Source organism: Mobula hypostoma, chromosome 1 (genome assembly GCF_963921235.1).
Source record: "Mobula hypostoma chromosome 1, sMobHyp1.1, whole genome shotgun sequence".
NCBI classification, from domain to species: domain Eukaryota; kingdom Metazoa; phylum Chordata; class Chondrichthyes; order Myliobatiformes; family Myliobatidae; genus Mobula; species Mobula hypostoma.
In genome coordinates, this window is record NC_086097.1 from 158072624 (window position 1) to 158098742 (window position 26119).

Sequence of the window (26119 nt, forward strand, 5' to 3'; positions counted from 1 at the left end):
GCCCTCAGCTCCTCCCTATTTCCATCTCTAAACGCCTTTTGGCAATCATGCAGTGAGAATGTACATTCCAGATTATTAGGGTTTATTTGTAGTTATATTTAACTCCCTTCCTTTTGTTTCAGTCTTGACCAAAGCACAGTGAGGGCAACGCCTCCTGCTTACCTTAGTCTACATTTTGGGAAGAAGATTAGTGATTTAGACTTGCTCACAAAAAAGAAGGCCACCACTGCTGGTGGGGTGAATGGATGGTTAAATCCTAGGGCTAATGCCTCCTTTATTGTGTTCTTCCATGCCTCCAATTCAGAATGACAGGGTAAAGAGCAGGCCCTGATAAGAGCTCAATAGCACAGTCATATGTCCGGTGTGGAGGCAAGGAAGTGGCCTTCTTCTTGCTGAAGACCTTAAGAAGGTCAACGTATTCAGCAGGAATACCAGACAGGTCCACACTTTCAGGTATGGACTGATCACAAGAATCGTTCTTACATTTGTGACCGCAAGAGACCTAACTCACGTCAAGCATTGGGCTCTCTTCCTCACCCAGTTTAATTTCACCCTCACCTACCACCTTGGCAGCAAGAATAAGAAGGCCGATTGTTTCTCCCATCATTTTGTCATCTCTGAGGACACTGCCAATCCAGAGCCCATCTTTCCCCGCCCATGCATAATAGCTCCGGTGAGTTAGAGAATAGAAACAGAGGTTAGGGCTGCCCAAAACCTCCATGCAGCTTGCTGGGTGCAGGTCAGGGTCCCGTACCTAGTTGATAGGGAGGAGTACAGCCCAGAGGGACATTCTTGGGTTCCAGCTTGACACATTTTGGACAAGTCTCTCATCGAGGTCTCTGATGCCTTAGGAGCTGCACCTAATGAGGGCGGGCCCTATCACTACCACAGGCACATGTTGTGGAGTCTGGGCACTCTCGCAAGCAGGCAGCTGAAAGAAGAAGACAATCACACATGTCAGAATGCATATTCCAGCCAATTTGAGTTTCTTTGTAATTGTATTTAATTCCCATTCATTTGTTTCAGTCTTGTCAAGTCTTGACCAAACACACTCTCTGCTACCTTAATCCATGTTTCAGGAAAGAAGATTAGTGATTTAGAAGGACACTGTTTAAGGAGTGGTATTAATTTAGTACTAGATTATTGCTTTCAAGCCGTGTGAGAGCATTAGTTTTTAGTTTGAGAATTTTAGTAGCAGCTCTGTTGGCCGGGTGTTTATTATTTTCCTTTGTTCTGTACGGTTCTTATTAAAACTCAATGAATTGTTCATTCCATTTCTGTGTCTTTCCCTCTGCACTTGGGCCACCACCAAACTCTTGTCATATCTAGATTAAATGCCTTTTGCCATTTCTTGGCCTTCTTACCTGGCTGGTCCAGATCCCCTTATAACTTTTGATAACTTTCTTCACTGTCTAATACCATGCCCCCCCCCACCCTCCCTACAATCTTGGTGTCTTCTGCAAACTTATTAACCATTCATTGTATATTCTATCCAGAAATTGACCCAGTATCGCTCCCTATAGTATAGCACCAATCACTAGCGTCTAATATGAAAAATATCCTTCTATAATCAACCTTCATATCCTCTACCAAGTCAATTGTGTATCCACTTCGGTATCTCTTCACGAATCCCATGCAATCTAACTCTACAGACTAACCTCTCAAGCAGGACCTTGTAGACAATATCCACTGACCTGCCCTCAACATACATAAGACATCTAGACAACTAGATTAGTTAGAAAGGAAAATTTTAGGAGGGTATGGGCCAAACTCAAGTAAATAGGAATAGCTCAATTAGACATCTTGGTCAGCATAGATACTAAGGGTTGGAGGGTTTGTCTCTGAGCTGTATAACTCAAAGTCAATGTCAAGCTCCAAAATTATTTGATATACAGCGGCATTACCATTGCTGAGTCCTCCCCTGCTTTAACATATTGGAGGAGTCACCAACTACATAAATATTGTGGATATGAAAGAACCTCAGAGGTCTGAATTTCTGCAATGAATAATTCAGCTCCTGACATTTGAAGGCTTTTCTAACATCCAGATGGCCCGGGTCAGAAGTGGGGTGCAATACTTACCTCTTTTCTAATTGAGTGCATCTCTATCAACTCTCGGAAAGCTGTTTAAATGGTACCAGCCATCCATCCATAAGATTCATTCCCTCCTCCACGGCCGCACAACAGTTTCAAAATGTACTGCAGTTGCCTGCCCAGTCTTTTCCAGCAATTTGTGACCACTACCACCAACAGTACAAGGCCAGCAAGGAAATGACACCAGCTGCAGATCCCTCTCCAGGTTGAAAACCAGCCTGACTTGGAAAAGGTAGCTGCTTTTTTACCACTTAAATCCTGGAAGTCCTTCCAAAGAGTGCTGTAAAGATACCTCCAGCAAGACTGCAGTTGTTCAAAGAGGCTCCTCACGACCATCTCCATGTGAGTAATCAGGGATGAGCAGTAAATGCTGGTCTTGCCAGCTTCCTACAGATTCTGAAAAAAATTAATAACTTAAACTATCTGCAGCTGAGTGATGTGCCAGCTTCAATGAGCAGATTATTTTTGAGAAAATACTGCTTTATAGCACTGTTCACAATACCTACCATTACATTGCTTCTGATTGATTGCTGATTGATGAGACAGTAACTGGCAAGATTGGATTTTCCCTGCCTTTTTCAGCAGGAAATAGCTAGTTAATTTTGTCAGATTGTAGATATTTTGGAACAATTCAGCAAGCAATGCAGCCAGCTCTTAAGCACAAATTATGCAGTGATATTTCTTACAGCTTTTGCTGCATCCAGTTGTGAACAGACATTGCTTCATAACATCACCAACAAATTAAATTGTCTGAAGATTATTGGTGGGAACTGCAGTTGATGATTGGTGGAAGGATTCTTTTTGTGTAGACTCAATGATCAGATTTTGCATACCAAGTAGTACACACCAATTTCAATAATGATATCCCTAGGAAATTCTACAATAGTATTGACACAAGATTTATTGTCAGAGCCAGTGGTGTTCCACAGCTAACCACTGCAGCTTGCTGATCTGAGGAACCTTGCTTTCCAGTGACTGAGAAATGATCAACAAATCTGGCTTAAGGCCACACTTTCATTCACTTTGGATATGTGTTGGAGATTCAATTAAGGCCAAAAATTACACCAAAGCCTCAGACAGTGAATGAGGAGAGGAACAGAAATGATGACAAAGGAATGCAGTTTATCTACAGGACAGAAGTTAGTTACTCCTCTCCAAACCTTGTGACAGATCGGGCAGCAACCTTGCCATTCCTTCAGCATTTTGTCTTTTTTTCGTGAGGCTGAGTTGCTAGCTCGATGCTCAACCCCACACAGATGGAAAGCATGCATGGATCCAGCCAGATTCAAACCTAGGACCAATCGCCTTGAAGTCCGATGATGATGCTGGCTTTCATCTGTTAGATCAATGAGTTCAAGAGTTAAGATGTTATATTGTTGTTGAGGCCAAATCTGGAGTACTGTGTACAGTTTTGGTCTCCTTGTTATAGGAAATACGTCATTAATATCGAAATAGGGCATAGGGCATAGAAGGTTTAGGTGAATGCTGCCAAAAGTCAAGGGTTATAGAGTGAGGTTGGGCAGGCTTGGAGTTTATTTCTTGGAGCATAGGAAACTAAAGGGTGACCTTTTAGAGGGGTATAAAAAGAACGATGATGGAGTGAGTGCACATAGTCTTCTCCCAAGGAAAAGCAAATCAAAACCTACAGAACATAGGCCTAAAGTGAGAAGAGAAAGATTTCAATTGTACCAGAGGAGTAATTTCTTCATGCAGAGGGTGGTGTGTATGGGGAATGAGCTGTCAGAGGAAATAGTTGAGGCAGGTAGAATAACCACATATGAAAAAAAAATTTGGAGAAGTTGAGAGGGATATATGCCAAATGTGGACAAGAGGGACTAGTTTAGATGGATATCTTGATTGGCATGACATATTGTGTCAAAAATCCTGCTTCCATGCTGATTTACTCTATGACTCTATTGTTCTCCAGTCTCAGGATCAGGATCAGAATCATTCCCATGTTATCTTCACTAAACCCTCTCTTTGACTGAAAACATTTCATTTTCCCACTTCGCCCAGTCACTGAGCTGACATGATTACTCTCTTTCTTTGTCCACAATGGTGAGGGGCTGCTAAGTATTTCAAATTTGAAGTGTCTGCACTTTTTGCTTTACATTCAATAGCATTGTCTAAGCTGGGAGCTACAATTGTGAAATTCAGCATTGCTATCTTATTGTGCAGCTTCACTTTTGAATATCTGAAATACAAAAGGGTTGTTGGACATAGAGCATGTACAAGGAGTACATTTCTCTCTGCAACTTGAAATTCAGTAGAGATGTAGGCTGAGTCACATAGAAAGAAAAGGTATAAGATGGTTTCATGGTTTCAGTTGTACATCATCTCCTGTACAGTGATGGTACATGCAGGTATGCTTGGGTTTGGGTTTTCCTAGTTACCTTTCTGTGCCTTCAGTTGCCTGACAATCTATCTTGCAAGAAGCAGATCTGTGTCAGTGAGTTATAATACAATTACTGTGCCTGAAAACTTGGCAGGGTGTACAAGATTTGAAGTGTGGTTTTGATGCAGAAATGCTGAGGCCATGCTTGTGAATGCAGATGTAAATCTTGATCAACATTTCCCTGTCTTTTTTTAATTCTTAAGCACCAATATCTGATACATTATTTGTACATGGCATGAAAATGAAAGCTAATATTTATTGATTCCATATAATTAGCCCTGAAGGTAGGAAGTGTTTTTATGTGTCCAAGTAATGGGGGATCTTAAACACAAAATACTCTGCAGATGCTGGGGTCAAAGCAACACTCACAACACACTGGAGGAACGATCAGTCAACGTTTCGGGCCGGAACCCTTCGTGGGATGCTGCCCGACCTGCTGAGTTCCTGCAGCGTGTTGTGAGTATTGCTTTAACAGGGGATCTGAAGTCACATTGAGATGAGACAAGGACTGGTTGGACGTCCCTTCCATAGAAGAGATTATTAGATCAGTTTACTTTTTTTAAAACCAGCCTTTGTTTCATCTGGTTCTCTCAAAGATAAAAAAAGAATATGCAATTCCATTTCACCACGTCATGCTGAGAGTGAAACAAGTGGTTTCTGAATTGCCAGACCAGGAAGATAATCACTGAGCTCCTGAACTAGAACTGAACTGTATTCGAACCTGTCTCATGATGCCCCTGGACAGAGTCTTATAACAGGGAAACATGCTCTTTGTTCCACGAAATCCACATCAACCATCAAGCATCCTTTCACGTCCAACCTACACGGATCTCATTTTATTCTTCCTATATGCCCTAAACCTGTCTTCAATTCTACTGCTCACTGCCACACCAGGAACGATTGATCATGAGCAATTAACCTACCAACACACATGTCTCTAGATATGGGGTAGAAACCCCAGAGCATCCAGAGAAAGCCAATGATGTCGCATTGCCAATGTACAAATTACACGTAGACTGCATCAGAGGTCAGGATTGAAATTGGATCACTGGAGCTGACCACAGCTCAACCAGCTCTGCTGGCTGTGTCACTATGCTGCTCTTGCAAAAAAATGAAACTTGCATTTATACAGCACTTTCCATTATCTCTGGATGTCCAAAAGTAATTTAGAGTCAATTGAATATTTTTGTGAGTAATGTAAAGCACCAAATCACAATGAGACCTGCAATATTACCGATATTGTTCTGTGTATGAGCTATTTGCAACTATTTACCATACCCCTAGAATAAAGGTCAGCTTAAACATGAAAGCAAGTAAATTCACAGAAGATTGCATATACAAAAAACATGAAATTAAAATATAAAATTCCAGGAATACACAGTTGAGAAAAAACATAGTTAATAGTTCAAAGATGAGTTTATAACCTGAAATGCTAACACTTTCCCTTTCCATAAATGTTGCCTGACCTACTGAGTAGGACTAGAGAGGACATGAACATGAAAAATAGGAACGGAAGTAGCCCATCTGGCCCCTAGGCTTCTCCTGTCATTTAATACGATTATGGCTAATCTGGCCCAGTCCTCAGTTCCTCCACTGTGCTAGATTTCTAGAACCCTCTGTTCCTTGATCATTCAAAACAGTATCTCCTTCACTTTATATACTTCGAATGATCTGGATAAATTGAACATCTTGCTTTTGCAGTTCCACTCCACATTCAGCAACCAAAGACATTGAAATAATGGACTGAACGCCAGTTGAAAATAAATAAAATAAACAATAAATCCTAGAAACTTGAAAAGAATAGAAAATGCTGGTCAGATTACATCCATGAAAAGAGAAATACTAAGTGTTTCATGTCTGAGATCCTTCATCAGATATGGTTCTTCCTCGAGAAGCAAAGTGATCTTCTACTTTGGAAACACAAGAGACAGCAAATTCTGGAACCTGGAGCAACAAGCAATCTGCTGGAAGAATTCTAGGGGTCAAGCAACATCTGTGGGATGAAGGAATTGCTGACATTTTGAGTTGAAACCCTGTAATTTTTACCAAAAAGAAAATGCTTTAGTCCTTTTTAGATAACACAGTGATTCTTTCTGGCTACAGATGAGTGAAGTTACAGAAGCACAAAAATATTACTTGGTTTTTTGTTTGTGGTAGACTACTTATACTGATCCAAATCTGATTCACAATGCAGTGTTCTATACATCATAAAAAAATGACCTTCTCTGTACAGATTATTACCAGTTTTAACTACGTAACCTGAGAATCTTTATTCATTGTAGGTGAAGTTTCAAAGAAGGACGAGAACTACAAGAGAATTATGATGATGACCTGTCAGTAATTATATATTTCACTGTTCAAATCTTGTCACGGTTCATACTCATCAATTTCAAAACCTTGCAAAGAAAATGGTGAAGAATTTCTTCATTTACTAAAAGTAGACCAATATATAGTATGTTAAGCCTTAATAAGCCACTACGAGAGAAATGATTAACTTAAGAATTTTGAGTGATGGCTATAGAATCAACAAGACTAAGCTTTTGGATAGATTATATTTGCATCTTTTTGCTCGCGATCCCCAAACTGTCCAATTTCAAAATATGTCAAAAGCCATATATCCTTTGAAGCAAAACTCTCTATCAAATTTCTCCCTAATTTTTTCCTGTCTGTTTTATTCCAAGAAATTAAACAATATATTTTACTCATTGTAAACACTGCAGAGAGTGTGAAGAGTACAGATGCTGAAATCTGAATCAACATACAAAGTGTTGGAAGTTTACTCATTGTAACAGGAATCTAGTCAATGGAGCATGTTGAATTCCCCAGGTCTTCTGAGAAAATAGAGATGGTAATATGCATTTTGGACCATGGCATCAATATGGTTGGACCAAGAAAAACTATTGGTGGTATTTGCATCTGTAAATTGTAGCTCTTAACCACCTCACCTCAGCACCGTTGAAAGAGACAAAGATATGTGCCCCATTTTCTTAAGTCACTGATTTGCTCCAAAGAAAGGGAAACACTAACCAAGGTGGATGACTAGCAACAGAAATTGCCAGACAGAGTAACCAAGTTACTAGGAGTTGCAGAATTTGTTATTGAGTTCAGATGGCTACAACAAGAGGTATATTTCTTCAGACCTAAGTTTGGCCTGCAAGAAAGTACAGGACAAAGTGACTGCTGACAAGTGGTTCTAAATTGCTGCTTCACTTGGAAAGACTGTTGATTCCCTGGATGGTGGAAAGGGACAGGTTAAAAGAACAGATATTCCGTAAGAAAGGAAGTGGTGGTAGTGACAGAGGAATGAATATTCAAAGGGATTCGTAGCATTTCAAATGCTGAGGGTGGAGTTAAGAGCAAGATGTGTCTAGTGATGAAATCTTGTAGGAGCTAGCAAAAACTGCAAAGGCTTACACATTGAGTGCAAAGACTGAAAATGTGAATTAGAGAATGCTATCCTTCATCTCTTCAGAGGGAAAGGGATTGAGCACAGAGGTTTGGAAATATATTAGATCCAGTCAAGGGCTTTGTCAGCTGTGGTGGATTAACACCAAGATTCAGAAGGAAAATATTTCAGAAGCATCTGTACGAAAAGGATCAAAGCAATTGTTACAGTAGTGACAGAGGAACTGGAAGAGTAGGTCAAAGACCTCTGTTGGTCAGAGTTGACCACAGATATTGCACCCTAGCTGTCTAGGTTTGAGATCAAAGTTTTCCTTCTCCTAGATAAACTGCCAACCATGGCTGACAAGCCACATTTGCCTGAAGCGACTGGTTTTAAGGTGCCAATAACCCACCTTTGCCCCCTTCTCCTGTCAGTAGAAATGGTTTTGTCAGGCTTAGTATTTCTTTGTCCTCTCTGCCCCTCATTCTCTCTGCAACATAATATATGTATCCCTTTTTGTCATTGACCTAAAATATTGACTCAGCTTCTCTCCCTATCTCTGCTGCCTGACTTGCTGAGTAATTCCAGCATCTTTTATGTCCTATTTTTGTTTCAAGCAATAAAACTGTTTTTGATTTATGCTCTGTACTTCTGTTGGAATAATTTTGTACCAAATTTGTGCATTTCACATTAAAAAGTTGAATTAATGGTTTCGCTGCTTGATCAACAACAAACTATTTCTTGAACATGTCTTTGGGCAGTAAACTCCATCTGCTGTTCCTGGCATAATTACCTTAATAGATCCTAATCCTTTGTCGCCTGGTTGCATTGCTCTTTTTCCTATTTTAGCATCACCTCAGGAGCTAAAATTAGTACTTAGTGCCCTCTTGCTTTGCTATAAAGCAGGGACAACACTGATTAATTTTGCAGGATAAAATGTAGCAAAGCTGTGAAAGCACTAAGTTTGCAACCAAATTAGTCTGGCCCGTTTTTTTCCATGTTACAGGCAGCCAAGTGAAATAGCCATAGACAATTTATGAATGGTAATCAAAGGCACATCATTAATTCTCTGTGCCAAATTGGTCTGGCTTGAGTAGTGTAGGCATCAGATCTGTAATTTTATGTTCCTCAGCTCCTGATAATCCCAGCAGCAGGAAGCTTCACTGGAAAGATAAATACAAACATATTCTTATTTACTTGGGAAGCAGCAGATATATTGGAATGGATGGTTTTAAATTTAGTAAATATTAAGGGCTAAAATAGGGGAGAAATTTGAATAAAGTGCTAACTAGTTCAAGAAGGATTCTAATAGGTGAATTTGGAAGCAGGTGTGACAACTGAATGGGTGGCCTGATAAAGAGAATAACACGCAGATAACAGGAGTTTAAGAAGATCGTCAGCAGGCTGTAAAATATCATTGAGGTTGATTCAAAATGGGTTTTATGCTAACAAGGATTTTGGGGCATTGATGTTCAGAAATGTTTCAACCGCTTGCTAACTTGCTTTTGGTTTCCCTGTTTGACAAGAGCCTTTTGTCATTAATTTAAGATACTGTCCTAAATTACAGCCCCTCATTATTCTATTGGTAATCTTGGTTTAAGGCCAAAGGAAGTTTGGTTAGATATGGTTATCACCACCCAAGGAGCTATCATTGTGGCATGTTATACAAAAGGATAATACATTCAAATGGTGAATTGATTGATGGACCACATTTGTGCCTTTGAGCATTGTTTGCATTGATTTAACTGGCCCTGCTCTGCGGTTAGGCTGCCCAGAGGCACACCACATAATTGGATGGATAGTACATAGGCAGGAGGTGGTACATCTGTGATCTACCACAATAATTATATTTAATTTCTTCCTTTCTGTTGTGTAGTGCACAGGGAGAGGCTGCTACATTGATGTCTCTGCTGAGACAGCTCAAGGAACAGATGCAACAATTGAGCTGAAACTGTATTTTGCAGTTGCCCAATAGGCAATGGTGGCAACCAGAGAAATATTGAGAGTGCTCACTGTATCATACAGGATCCATGCTGATATAACTGTTCAATATAGTTCTATCCACTTCATTTAACATGTAATAATGTTCCTCAAATATACTTGTGCCATTTTTCAAATAATAGAATAAAAAATAGACCAGTATGAAATTTTATTCTCCGTTGTATCTCTCAATTGTCCAATGGGAACCAGTCCTCATTCAGTTCAATTCCAATAAAACGAATCACTAGCAGAGACCAACTTGCAAGAGTTTCTTTCACTGGGCACAGTTGAATTAAGTTATTGGACTATCCATCAAAGATCTGGATGATATGACTTGTACCAATGTGACAACCAGGAAAATTAAATTTAGGTAATTAGATCCAAAATCTGGAATAAAATGCTCCTTTCATCACTAACGTTGACTGTATTTTTTGTGTGACTGTAGTTTGCTGATAGCTTACATGTGCTATATGTACTTAGTGCTCTGTGTGATTGTTGGTACTGTGTTTTGCATCTTGGCCCCAGAGTAATGCTGTTTCATGAGTATTCATGTATGGTTGATTGACAATTAAATTAAAACTTGAACTAGGACACCCACCTTTTTCATTGACGTCTTCGCAGTAAAGAAGCTAGCTGCCCTTACACATTCTGGCCTAAATGTGATTTCAAACCACATCAATGCAGTTAACACTTAACTGCCTCCTCAGTTAATAATGAGCAATAACATTGGTAAACTGCTTTACTATTGTCAGATTGTAAAGTTGTCAAAGATAAGTGGGCATAAATTTAGAACATAAGACCATCTGGTACAGGAGCAGAACTAGGCCATTTGCCCCTTCGAGTCTGCTCTGCCATTTCATCATGGTTGATTCAATTTTCCTCTTAGTCCAATCTCCTGCCTTCTCCCCTTATCCCTTCATGCCCTGGCCAATCAAGAATCTTTCAACCTCTGCCTTAAATATACATAAAGACTTGGTCTCCCCAGATGCCAATGACAAAGAACTCCACAGATTTACCACTCTCTGGCTAAATAAATTCTTCCTCATCTCCATTCTAAAAGGACACCCCTCTATTCTGAGGCTGTGTCCTCTGGTCATAGACTCTCCCATCATAAGAAACATCCTCTCCACATCACCTCTTTTGAGGCATTTCACTACTTGATAGGTTTCAATGAGATCATCCCTCATTCTTCTGAATTCCACTGAATACAGGCCCTATGCCATCGAACGTTCTTCATATGACAAGGCATTCAATCCTGGAATCATTCTCGTGAACATTCTATGAACCCTCTCCAGTTTCAGCACATCCCTTCTAAGATAGGATGCCCGATATTGCTCGCAATACTCCATGTGAGGCCTCGCCCATGCCTTATAAAGTCTCAATGTTATATCCTTGCTTTTATATTCTTGACCTCTTGAAACAAATGCTAACATCATATTTGCCTTCCTCAACACAGACTCAATCTGCAAATTAACCTTTAGGGAATCCTGCACAAGGATTTTCAAATCCCTTTGCACCTCTGCTTTTTGAATTCTCTTGCTATTTTGAAAATAATCGATCCTTTCATTTCTTCTACCAAGGTAAGAGGAAGTCATTTTTAAGAAGGTCTGAGGGCTAAGTCTTTGACATAGAGTGACTGATATCTGGAACTTGCTGCCAGAGGAGGTGGTGGAATGAGATAGTCATTACTTTGAAGTCGTATTTTGGCAGGGTATATAAGTATACGGACTCAATGTAGGAAAAGACAATTAGGGTAGGCGGGTAAAAAATGTGGCATAAAGGTTCATATCGGTGTTGCACACCTCTCAGCACCAGATACCTGGCTCAAAAATTTGATTAGAGTGCACTTAGAGCAGTGTGTATAATTCTAGTCACCACAGCACAGGGAAGAGTGTGGCAGCCCTAGATAGAGTGTAGAAGAGATGTACTAGGAGGTTGCCTGGAATACGGAGCTCTAGTTATCAGGGGAGAGTGGATAGTCTGGGTCAAGTCAAAATCATATTGAACTGGAGGGCACAGGTCTAAAATGAAAGCAGAGCAACTTAAGAGGGTTCTGATGGGTAAGTTTTTTCTCACAGAGGGTGATGAATATTTGGAAGGAGCAATGGAGGCGGATACATTTATAATGTTTAAAGAGCATTTGGACAGATACTTGTACAGGAAATGCATGGAAGCATAAAGACAGAGTATGAAATAGGATCAATGTAGAGAGGCATCATTGGCAAAGTGGCCATTAGAGCCCATGTCTATGCTGTACAGTACATTACTATTATTCTATAACTTCAGGAAATGTCCGTGAGTTGTTTGCCCTTTCCCCCTGTGACTGTGTGGAGGTTCTGGTTTCCTCCCAACCCCAAAGATAGGTTAGTGGTTTAATTTGACACTGTAAACTTCTTTGATTGTGTGGGGGTTGATAAAAATGTAGGGAGATTTTTTAAAAGATATGATTAATGTAAGATTAATGCAAATATGCAATTGATTGGTGGCATACACTCGATGAGCAAATGGACCTGTTTCTATACTATATCTCTCAATGTATCTATGTATAATTCTAACCAGCTCTGTAGTATTGTCAAAGCTGCTCTAAACCAGCTGGAGAGTGAAAGACCCATCCATTGTTTCCTTTAGATTCAACTCAGTCTTAGCTCACTTTCTACCTTGCACTCCCCATGAACTTAATCTCATGCGAAAACCTTACTGCTTTTAACTTAACTATTGTCTGCCTTAATATCACCTGTTGATTTTCTGGACTGCATTAGCCTGAGGTCCAACGTTGCTTTAATTTTTGAAGATCTCCACAACGTCAAATTCATGGCATTGCCTTTCCCTTTCTCTTCAATCTCTACTATCACAACACTCCAAGAGCACCCAGTTCCTCCATTTTCCAACTCTCATTTTTCTCCAGTTTATCAATAATGGCCTCACTTTCAATTACCTTTATCCTAAGCTCCTCCTTGTACTTATTTATTTCTGTTTTATAATATTCTTTAGACCTACATCTTTGACTAAGTTTTAATTGTCGTATATTCTTGTGGCTTTGTCCATTAAAACACAATGGCTTTATTAAAATATTATTTTACTGAGTTCCCATGAAAACTAATTTCCTTTATTGTTGGTTCCCATTCTGCCAATGCTGCTTGATTTGATAAGCATTTCCACTTCTTGTTTTTATATAAAATGAAAACAGTGAATGCTGAAAATATTTAGCAGGTTAGGAAGTCAATTAGCTGCTGTGGAGGGAGCAGAGTTAACATTTAAAGTAAAATATTTTCTGTCATTGCTGAAGACGGATTTTTACATTAGCAGTGACTATGAAAGCCCATCATTCTTAAATGTTAACAGCTTATCTATCCAGAAATGCTGCCAGACCAACTGGGTATTCCAACCATTTTCATTTTTATTTCATAATCTGTAATAGTTCACTTATTGATTCCTGTTTTATATAATTTTTAACATCTTCAATGTTTTATCTTTAAAAACAAACTTTTGCTGTGCTAAAGCTAACTGAAATATTATTTTCCAAAATACCTTTGAAAAGCACCATAAAAATCTGTGTGCAAATACTATATTATTCTCCTTGAAGAATTAAAGGGCATGGTGTCTTGAACTTGATTTTCAATGCCTTTGCACAAATCACTCAAGTATTTTCTGTCACTGAAAACAGATTTTTTTTTACCAAAGAAAAACTCAGATTGTCATGGTTACCATGAAGATGTAAGTTTATCTCTATACCCAATTTCCATCCATACATAATTATTGTCTTGTTAGACTTTGCTTGATATGAAAATTGACCTAAAACAGTACCACTGTTAACAAGAGTGCTCTCATTTCACCATTGAGAGATTAGCATTTCACGCCATCTCTGGATGAATTTGCCATGAGAACTTTCAACCATTGTTCATTTCATTCTACCTTTCAACATAGACACGCTTGTGTAAAGTTTTAAAAATGTGATTGAATCCAGAATTATAATTTAAAGTGGAGGAGTGTAGACGAGGATAGATGTGGTCAGAAGCCCTGAAGGCATTGTCAACATGAGATCCATGAGTTTCGCTATAATATTGGATACCACTATTTCATGATTGCACACAAACTGGGACAACACAGCTGCTTGCCTCACACAGTTTCTAATGAATCCTAAGGACATTCAAGCAAGGATTTTGTGTCTTTGGCTCTTACTAAATACCATGGAAGTCATGTTGGCAGCAGAGACGCGGTGCCTTGTTTTGTCAAAATATAAGTGAGGAATGTCTGTTTAGTCAAAGGATAAAGAAGGTTTAATAATCTTATATATCCAGCAATAATCAATGCACATCTTCCACAACACTCAAAAAGTTCTGGAGGATTTCAGCAAATCAGACAGCATCTGTGGAAGGGAATAAATTAATGACATCTTGGGCTGAGGTCCTACCCTACAATTCTCTTCTTGTCCAGCCAATAAGATTAAATTATTTCTCTCTATTTTCTTCAGCACATGTTCACCAAAGCACTCCTAAACTCTTATCTTGGGCGGCATGGTGGAGTATCTGCCATTATCTGTAACACATCTGTACATTCTCCCCACGACCATGTAGGTTTCCTCTGGGTGCTTCAGTTTCCTCCCACATTCCAAAGATGTAATGTTAGAGTTAGAGGTTTAGGCATCCTATGTTGGCACAGGAAACAGAGTGATACATGCATGCTGCCCAGATCAAAATCTTCGTTGATTTGATTTGATGTGAATGATTCATTTTACTGTATGTTTCAATGTACATGTGACAAATAAAGATAATCTTAATGTTTAATCTTTATATTGCTCATTCCAAACATTCACCAAACCACAGTTAAACATCTTTCTTAATCATTTCCTGCTTTTAATTCTTCACTTGCTTCTGTAACTCTGGCATTCACAGCAAGCCAGTACTGTTCTCTCTCTGCCTTTGCAGAATTCAATCCATTCTACTGGTGATCTGATACTCAGTTTACATATCTTCATACCATATGGTGTCCATGTATTTTCCTGCATTTTTGGGTGGTTGTGATGATTCTGGATTCAGCCAATTGATCCTTGATTAATCTATTACATCATATTGATGTTTCTGTTTCCTCTTTTCCTGCATCACTTTCTGAGAAAACAAATGCAATTCCTTGTGTTTTAAGATCTCTTTTCTTACTCAGCTTTCGTAGTGTCAAATTTCCAAAGTAGAACTTCTTTACACATACATCTCCTGTCTCATACTTCTCCAGTCATTTCTGGAGACAGTGATCATTTTCTTCTATAAATTCCCTCCAGCAAACATAGGTTTGGAACTTGCCATATGCATGTACAATTGCTAAAAGGTCATTCATTTCTTCCACTAACATGAAACTTTCAAAGCCACTCTTCTGGCGTGTTATATTTTGTAACTTCAAAACATTAAACAAATTGTAAGAAAAAGACGGTAGCCCAAGAGATCCGAGCCTTAGGTTTGTTTCTCACTTTAAAGCAAGGTGCATACATAAGACACAGTAGCATCTGACGAATGCAGTTCACATATAACCTATAATGAATTATTTAAATGAAGAAGAATGCTTAATCAAACAATATCTTTACAATCTTACCAAATAATACTGAAATATTAAATACACAACACTCCTCTCTGCTTAGCTATAAATGCCAACTCAGCATAGAATGCTTTGCAACTTATATATGCAGTATATATTTTCTAGATAATACAACTTCCGTATACAGGCATCCACATCACAGTATATTGTAAATTGTCCTATTCAGGCCGAATGATTTAATCACTCTGGAAGATTTCCTCCTCTTGTGAGATAACACCTTTCCTGACAAGGGAGGCCACTCTGCTTGGCAGGTAAGGCTGGTTGCTGTGAAACAATCTCAGCTTCTGGGTCCTCCTCCATGGTGGTTGTAGGAGTTGATTCTGAGACTGCAGGAAGTGGCTCTGACAGCTTTGGACACCTTTCTTCTCCTTTTCTCAGCTTTTCTCTCCGAATCTATTTTGATCCTTTCCTCTCTCCAAGGCTCTGTCTCTTTCTTTCCTTTCCGCTCATTTTCTTCTTTCTAGGATGCGTATCTTGATCTTGGGAAGGTGCATTTAATTCACCAGAGTATTCTCTTATTAATCCTTCTATTGCTCCCTTCTGTCCTCTTTGTTTCCTTATTGACAACATCATCCAATGAAACTTCTGTTTTTGTACCTCCATTAATTCCTTTCTTTTTGGTCTTCCATTTTTGGCCTTTGCTTTTTATCTCCCACTTGAAGTTCATGCAATAGCCTTAATGTATGCAGAGTAAATTTCAATGATTCAATGGTTCAATTTAAAATCAGAGAATGTATGCAGTATACACCTGAAACTCTTACTCTTTGCAGACGTTCCATGAAACAGAAAAAAGTCCAAAGAATGAATGACAAAGACTTCAGAAGACAAAAGCAACACCACCCCCACGCATAGGCAGTAGCAAAATCATTAACCCTACCCTCCCACATGCTCCAAAAAACACACCAACACCACCACCCCCACACCATGCAAGCAATAGCAAAGCCCCCAAAGACACCGTGATCTAGAGTCCATTAAAAAACTACAGTCCATCCCAACACTTAGGTATCACAAACAAGTTTTCTCCTTCTAGTGAGGGTGAGAGATGACACTCCTGCAACAAACAAGAGCAAGAGACCAGCAAGCAGAATACTGTTTCAATGTTACAATCTTCCACATCACTTCTCCGAGTGCCTGACTCGAGGGCTGATAGGCTCACTCACTATCGAGAGGGAGAGAGAGAGGATTGCTTGAGTGCAAGGGTTTCTTCTGATAGCAGTGAACACTGCCTGCTGTCTTAATGCTTAAGTCTCCCACTGTACTTCAGTCACCAAGTCACGATATCGGTAAGGAGCCAGATCATCTACGAAAGCACACGTCTTCCAGGCCAAACCTGGAGATATCAAAATACCAGGCCACTTGTTGAGTCCAAGAACGAGATCCCGCTAATTGTGGAGAACCATAACTGTAGATCACGTACTCTGACAGAACCACTGCCACCTTGAAAAGAAAAGAAAGACATGGGAAAAGAAGAATAAGCTGTTTTGTGGATAAACCAGAAGATGTTGCCTTGGTCTGCAAAAATCTCTGGTGCCATCTTTTCTAACTCCTCCTCCCAGGTGAGCCAGTGTCCATTTCCATTTTAATTAATTTGCCGTTCTTCTGTAGTGTAAGCCATATTGCTTGTCTATTGTTAGTTTTCATATTATAAATCTCAAGCGTATGCATTCCTGTGTAACTCTCATCATTATCAGATTTTACATCAACAGCATGCAGGTAAGTGTTCTTTTTAAAACTGCAATTTGACTTTTAATTTTTTCTCTTCCCTGAGGTTCCAATGTTTCTGTAATTCATTTTTTGGGTATTTTTCTGATCTGTGGATATCTATGTAGAGCAAGAATTTCAGGCTGTATACCATATATATTCTCGGCTTGCTGGCCCGACCTGCACATTATATGTGTTGTACTTAGTCACATTTTCTGCAAGTTTCACCATGAAACCTGCACTGGCTTGGTGTATATGAGCCCCAGATAAGTACTGCAACACAATTTGTTTTAGCCAGGCCGGTTTCTCTTTTGACCCTGCAGTTTTGTTTACACTCACTTTCATTCTCGACTGCAACTCAGTTGTGTCTCCGTCAGCTGTTTCCATTGACACAGCTATTTCAACTGATCTTTTAAATGTAAGTTGTGCTTCAGTTAAGAGCTGTTTTGAATACTTTCTTCCAAGATTCCACAAACTAAAGGATCTCTCAGTACATCATTAAGCCCATTATTGAACTGACAATGCTCAGACAACATCTTCAATTCAGTCATGTACGCTGAAATGGACTCCCCTTCCTCTTGATTCTGCTTATGGAAACTAGAACATTCTGCAATCAACAATGGGTTTGGTTCTAAATGTCCTGCATTGCATTCATGCTATCAGCAAAACTCATTTTGGCTGCTTTGGTTGGAGCAGTTAAATTCCTAAGCAAACTGCTTTTCTACCCAATGCACTCAGCAAAACTGGTACTTTTTTCTCATTTGTTTCATTTGTTTCAAAATACTACTCAACATGTTCGGTTCACATATTCCAGTTATCTCTTGTGCAATTGAATGCATCTATCTTTCTCATGTAGCCAGCCATTTCTTCTTTTTTTTATTTATGATTATTATCACTTGATACTCAATGTTTATGGCCATGAAATCATCCATTTTCTGCTTTTTTTAAAAACTCAGTCGACTTTTCCTGTTGTGAAGAAAGCATGCTGTGTTTTTTTTTAATTCGACCATTTCTCGCTGTGCTTTCTTTTAACATGAACATCTCATTGCGCTTTCTTTTAATGTGAATGTCTCTCTGTGCTTTTTTAAAATTTGAATGTCCCACTAAGTTTCAACGGATAGTTAGTCATCTTGGAACATACATCAAAGTTGCTGGTGAACGCAGCAGGCCAAGCAGCATCTGTAGGAAGAGGTGCAGTCGACATTTCAGGCCGAGACCCTTCTGAAGGAAGTCAGTTAGTCCTGATGAAGGGTCTCGGCCTGAAACATCGACTGCACCTCTTCCTACAGATGCTGCTTGGCCTGCTGCGTTCACCAGCAACTTTGATGTATGTTGCTTGAATTTCCAGCATCTGCAGAATTCCTGTTGTTAGTCATCTTGGGTTTGTTTAAAACTTCTTTGTCACCACAGTTATATTTTGTAACTCCAAAACATTAAGCTAATTGCAAGAAAAAGACGGGAGTCCAAGAGCTGTGTGTCTTAGTTTGTTTTATACTTTAAGCGAGATGTGTACTAATGACATTTGTAGCATATTGATGTATACATTCACATATTTTTACATATAAACCATAATGTATTATTTAAATGAACAAGAATTCTTAATGAAACAATATATTTACAATACTCAAATGCCACTGAAATATTAAATACACAACATGAGGCTACTTTTGGATCTTGCAAGGAGGCTTCAAGCTGTCAAATTATTTTTTTCTCTGCTGTGTTATGACAAGCTTGTTTTGGTTCACACCACTACCTTAATTTTGGTACAGCTCCACTGGAGATATTCAATATCTTCTATAATTCAGATTTGCTTTACGTGTAAGAAAGGAAAAAAATCTTTTTTAGTTTGGCCCCTCAGAGCTTCCCCATTCTTTCTTGTCTTCAGTCTTTGTCTTCAGGCAGTGATAGCTGTGACCTTTAGAGAGTTTAGTTCCATCTGGTTTGTGCAGCATTCAAAGGAACTGGCATTCTTTCTCCTTCATGATGCATTTGTCAACATTTATCTTGAGCACAGCCTTTCTACTTCTTTCCATTGCCTTATGGAGATGACAATCATAAGCTTTTCTATATGATCTATATGCAAGGCATTCATTTTTCAGATCATAAGTCTTACATGGCCTCCTTTCATTCTGGCTCCTAATTAATTGTTTCTGTTCTCCAAATGCGTCAAAATTTCCTTTTCCAGTAGTGATCGGGAAATTGTCACCATGTTCCTGAACAATCATTGTATCCATAGCCTGTGTCTTCATCCCTTTCACAGTTTTCCACTTGTTTTAACCAATTTCCCCTGGGATCAATAAAGTATGACTATGACTATGACTTTAAGTGTGCTGAATCCAGAAGAGTGGGTCCACTTCCCTCTCATTCATTTCCTAGATTTGGCATTTTACTGGTGTACTACATTTTGAATGTGTTACTCTAGATTTCCAGCACCTGCAGAATCCCTTGCGTTTACTATTTTACTGATGCCAATGTCTGTCCAAACTTTGTAATGTTATTGTTAACAGGTAATAGGTCTTACATCAAGCTTCGGTACTCCTATCTGTTGTTTCTGTGATTCGATTTGCCTCAAAGTGCTGAATTTTTGGAAGGGATTATTGAGGCTTTTATCATCTGACTCACTTACTTCAAATGAAGTCCAGTGCTTTTCTGTGTGTCTACAGAAGTATGTAACTGACCTCCTCTTCACAGCTTGTGTCTGCGAGAGGTGTAGAAGACTGTTCGTTCAAATATCTGCTTGAATTTTTTGAACTCCTCCACAAGGTTCCCAGTACACCATGGACTGGAACTGTGTTCTCATTACAGCCATCCGTCACATGCACAGTACAGGTTAGTGCTGATTTTTCTTTAAAACCTAGGTGCAGCATGCATGTCATTCACATGATACAGAATATCACTCAGTGGCCACTGCTAGCATGATGTGTTCTCAGAACCCTGCCTCTAAGTAACAATTGAAGAACAAATTTGTAGCTTACATCATGTTTATTTTAAGACTACATACAATGTATAATTTCTATATAGAATGTATTGCACAAGTCAGTGAATTGGTATGAGTAAAAAATGTAATTATGCCTTAAACAGAAGTGTTCCCAATTCATTCTTGTAATAATATAGACAAAATGCTGGAGCAACTTAATGGGTCAGGCAGCATCCATGAAAATAAACAAACTGTCAACGTTTCAGGCTGAGACCCTTCTTCAGGACTGAAAAGGAAGGGGTGAAACACCAGAATAAAAGGAGGAGGGGGGCGGTAGGGGAAGAAGGATAGGTTGAAGGTGTTAGGTGAAGCCAGGTGAGTGGAAAAGATAAAGGGCTGGAAATGAAGGAATCTGACAGGAGAGGAGAGTGGACCATAGGAGAAAGGGAAGGAAGAGAAGCACCTGAGAGAGATGATAGGCTGTTAGAGAAGAAGTAAGAGACCAGAGTTGGGAGTAGAAAAGGAGAAGAGAGGGAGGGAAGGAGAAATTGATATTCATGCCATCAGATTGAAGACTACCCAGAAAGAATATAAAGTGTTTCTCCTCCACCTTGAAGGTGACCTCCTCGTGGCACAAGACAAGGCCATGGTCCGACATTTCTCCTATGATTCACTCTCCTCTCCTATCAGATTCCTTTCTCTCTAAGCCTTTACCTTTCCTACCCATCTGGCTTCACCTACCACCGTCTTCCCCTCCCCCAAGCTTTCAATTCTGGTATCTTCCTCCTTCCTTTCCAGACCTGAAGAAGAGTCTCGGCCCAAAACATCAATTGTTACCTAACCTGGTGAGTTCCCAGCATTTTGTGTGTGTTGCTTTGGATTTCAAGCATCTTCAGATTTTCTAGTGTTTATGATTTGTTGCAATAATATAACAACATTCAATTTGATTATTTGCCATCCCAGCCAAATTCTCTTCACAGAAACCATACTGAGTTTGACTTATTTTATCATCAATCTCCAAGTACCTCGAAACCTCATCCTTAATAATAGATTCCAAAACTTTCCTAACTACTGAGGTTAGGCTAACTGGCCTATAATTTCATTTCTTTTGCCTTTGTCCCTTCTTAAAGAGTTGAGTGACATTATTTTACATTTTTACTTTTCAGAAATTTAACCAAGTTAGTTTCAAATAACATTGCTATATCTGCACCAACAGTCCATTTTAAGTAATACCTTCCCCCATCAACTTTCTTTACAAGACAAACCATCTGACATCTAGCTTTGTTCTTCTGGTGATAAAGCTGTGTTTATGTTCTTTAATACAGATTTGCCAACTTTTGGAATGTCTCCAGTCTGCATCTCTCAAAGACATTCGTCTAGTTGAAAACGTGCATTAAATCCGCACTATTAACCTTCTTTACTCCAGTGAAAGAAACAAGATTGCTCATAATGGCAAGATATTGCTTCTGCTTGCATTCTAATGAATCTCTTTCTCTGTCCTCATGGCTCCAACATGCCAAATGTAAATGAAGGTCAAATGAGGTGAAGAATCATAAACATTTGAAAGTAAGGCTTACTAATAAGTCAGTTCCATGGGTATGCGGTGCGAGTTTCATTATCAGGGCCCCTCCCAATTCTGGTCATACCTTCTTAGTGGTGCAATCAGACAGGAAGTACAGAAGCCTGAAGACCCACACCTTAACGTTCAACAGCAGCTTTGGCCCCACAGCCATTAGGTTTCTGAACTGACCTGAAAGCCTTAACACTACCTTGGATTATATTTTTTGCTATCTCTCAGCTTGCACTTAGTAATAATGTTTATTTTGTCATGTAGGTTTTATATAATTTTGTATAATTTCTATAGATGTATGGTGGAGAACATTCTGACTGGCTGCATCCCAGCTTAGTATGGAGAATATAATGCACAAGACTGAAAGAGGCTGCACATAGGTGCAGTGAAAGCTTATTCTTATTGAAATGGATCCAGGTAATCATCCATGCTTAATTGACCAAATAACACTGACAGCATAGTGAGAATGTGATAGTACAAACAAAATCAGGTGAAATAAATTTGTTGATTTATTTCTTTGAATGAAAATTGGTCAGGAAAAGAAATGAGATAGAATAACTACCATGAACAACTGCATGCTAGACCAGGGCAGATGGGCTGTGTGACTTAATCGACTTCCTTTGTGTTACTTGGTTATGCTTTCTCTCATTGTTCATGTTTCCACTTGTGTATCTGCATCGACAACTCAATGAAGGAAAATGTCATTTAAAGAAGAATGATAAAATTGGAGGGGCAAGGCATGTGGGACAAGATAGCAGTAAAGACAAGTACTGAGGAAGGACTGTGGATAGAAACAATTGTTGCAGGAGGAAAGGAACTGAAGGAGATTTGTAGACATTTTCCTCTCTCTAATGGAAGTTCCATGAGTCCCTCTCTCCGCGCTTCTCCACAAATTCCACTGTCTCCAGCTGTAGAATGAATGTGGTCAAACTGTTGCAGAGCAGTGGAAGGCACCAAGAGAAATCTTCAATTCCTTTCCTCCCACAAATGCTGCCTGTTCAGCTGAGTTCCTCAGCAGACTGCCTATTGCTCATTTAAAATAGTGATCTTTAATAGTAACAAAATGATATTTTTATGCAGGCAGTAAAAAGATCGATTTCATCACTAATTAAATATTTAACCATTACTTGGTGATGTTTGTTGGAAGGAGGTACTGACATTAAGATACTTCACAGGATCATGAAGCAGTTGATTTAAATTCAGCCACTGCTGATAACCTTAGTTATTGTTGAGCATAATAGATATGATAGCGTAAGCAATGATATCTTCATCCACAGGTATTTATGAGAATCTCCAGTAACAAAACAGATTCCATTTTAAGACAAATAACCCATTCTGATTTTAATTGATAATTTTTCACTATTTCAAAATTCTCATATGAAGACAATTGGCAAAGGATACATAACATCAGCAAGGTCAAGTGTACAAACTTGGCCATGGAGTAGTCATTGACATTACTTTGCCATGTAAATTATGGGCTACAGTGAATGATGTTGCCACCTTATATGGGCTCATCAAACTTAAAGAATATAACGGGAAGACAAAGCTTGATGAACTCTGGATTGATCATCCAAATCATGGAACAACTTGCTGAACGATACTTCCTGGAAACATGGGATTTCATTCACTCTCATTTCATGTAGGCCATTGACTAGATGGCCATCTTGAAGAACAACAAGTAATTATTTTTAGTCAATCATTAGAAACTTAATAATTAAACTGAAGCATTCATTAGCTGTTTGAAGGATGTTAAGTGTAGTTTATTTTTAGGTGGGTTTAGGGGGTGCCGTCAGAGCAACTATGATGAGTTCATGGCACACACTATATCCACTGTACTTTGGTGCCAGAGTGAATGAGTGGTTAGGGTAGTCAACTGAGTGCCGATCAAGTAAGCCACTTTGTCGTGTATTGTGTCTCACTTCTTGAGTGTTGTTATTTCATTACACTCCTGCTATGTGCTTTGACAGAAATGCTTTGGGGTGTCAGGTTGTGACTCATTGACACAGGATACCAAATGTATCTGACTGGTATGTGTTTCTGATCATTGGTAACCTTTAAGATGTTGATGATGGGGTACGCAACAAAGTTAATGCTATTGAGTGTCAAGTGGCTATGGTTAGACTTTGTCTTGTTGGAGGTGGGCAGGTCATTTAAAACTTGTGCAGCATGGTAGTTACTTGTCATTTGCCAACAAAATTTCAGCTTTATATGAAAGTAAGGTCTTTGATGAAGCAGTTCATGTTTGCACCTAGGACACTGCTTTGCGGAAGTATCCAGGGGGAGGAATTATCACCTTCCAATAACCACAATCAGCTTCCTTTGCAGAGGGTGTGATTCAGCCACTCGGAGCATTTTCCTCTTCAGGCCTTGGATTACTGGTTATAATCCTGGTCTGCCACAACAGACAGGATCTCCCGGTAGCCACCCACTTCAACTCTGCTTCCCAATCCTATTCAGATATGTCCATACATGGCCTCCTCTACTGCCATGATCAGGCTAAACTCAGGTTGGAGGAGCAACACCTCATATACTGTCTAGGTAGTCTCCAGCCCCTTGGTATGAACATAGAATTCTCCAAATTCCGGTAATTCCCTCCCCCTCCCTTCCCCTATCCCTATTTCACTCTGCCCCCTTCCCCAGCTGCCTATCACCTCCTTCATGGTTCCGCCTCCTTCTTCTACTACCCATTGTTTTCCTGCCTATGGCATCCCTGCTTCCCCTGCCCCACTCCTTTGTCTTTCAAATTACTGATCTTTCAACTGAACCTACAAGCATTCTTCAAATCCTTCCCCCTCCTTCTTTCTTCAGTCCTGATGAAGGGTTCCGGCCCGAATCATCAACTCATTGTTTCCACTGATGCTGCCCGACCTGCTGAGTTCCTCCAGCGTGCTGTGAGTGTTACTGGTTATTTAGATTAGTTGTTTCAATAAGAGGCACATAACTCCATTTCACAAATAATGTCTCTATTGTCATTGGACTTTGCTTTCATTAAACAATAAACCACGCAATTTACATTATTCCTTTCACAATCCTCCCTATCCACTAATTATGAATATCTCTCAGTAGCTGCTTGCTCCAAATGACCGCATTAATACATGCAGTGTTGCATTGTATTTCAACCTTTTTTCTCTTATTAGCACAATGAAGGCTGTTTTTATTCTCTTCTCAACCTTTTCCAAAACTTTCAAAATCTTCAACATTTACATCCATTTAAGTGCTAATTAACTCACATTTCCAGTACAAGTTAGCTCTGTCTGATCAAAAACCTTTGAATCAAAATCAATTAACTCCTTTAAAAATGAAACAAATTAGCATCTAATTAGGAAAAAAGATTACAGATTGGAAGGACTGAGATGTGTAAAAGGTTGATTCTTTCCTATAATAGTAGCATTAATGTCCAATAATTTCATGTATGTATTGATGAGAAAGTTGCAGCTAAGTACCAGAAACACACACAAATTTAAAGCCAAAGGATACGGCTGTCATCTCCGGAAGGCCATATTTTAAAACTTGAACACAACGCAAGTAGGACATTGCTCCAAATTTTTATAATTAACTACTAAATGAACATCACTTACCATGCATCTGGGATCACATGGTACAAATCTGGAGTGCAACTCGACAGAGTGTAGCTTCAATTGCATTTATAATTTTTCAGATTATGATATTGCTTTCTTAGTTATTACCTGTTGGAATCAGGGAGAACTGAAAGATACTTTACCAGTTTACGAAGTATTAGATATTAAGTGAATCAGAGATATGTGATTACTGTAGGTCGGATCTAAGGTAAAAAAAATCAGTCTTTCCTCACTGAAGAGGCACAAGGAGCCAAGTGACCTATTCCTGATACGATTTGTCATCTTTTTATTTTCTTATGTGGGATGGAATTAACGGTCTTGTAACAGCAAGTTTCTTCTTTTTAAATATGATTCTCCTTTGACAGCTCATGCAGTGGAATAAAAGATTTGAGTGGATTTAATTGATGCATTGAGAGCTGAAAGGGGCTACAGACATTTCTATTGTATTATCTGGGATGTTATAGTTCAGAACAGACATTAAACTGTGGCTTTCAGTAAATATTAAATATGTCAGGCTATTTGAAGAAATCAAGGAGCTCTCAATGAATTTTCAAAGGTTCATTTATTAGCAAAGTATACAACTTGAAATTCTTCTTTTCCAGGTATCCATGAAACCCAAGAAAGAAAAGAAAGGCAGCACAATCAACAACCCCTAAAAAATCTCCCCTCCATGCTCAAAAAATGAACAAACATGGAACAGGCACATCAACCACTAAATCATTCCTCCTGCACAAAAGAAGAAACAAAATGAACACGCCCTTCAACCCCCAAATCCTGGTTCCTGAACAAAAAAACATACAAAATGGGACAGGCACATTGACCCCAAATCCCCCTCCTCACACAAAAAAACAAGAAAGATCATGTGAAAAACACAGAATATGAAAAACTATAAGACTGGAAAAAAAAGACTATAGTCG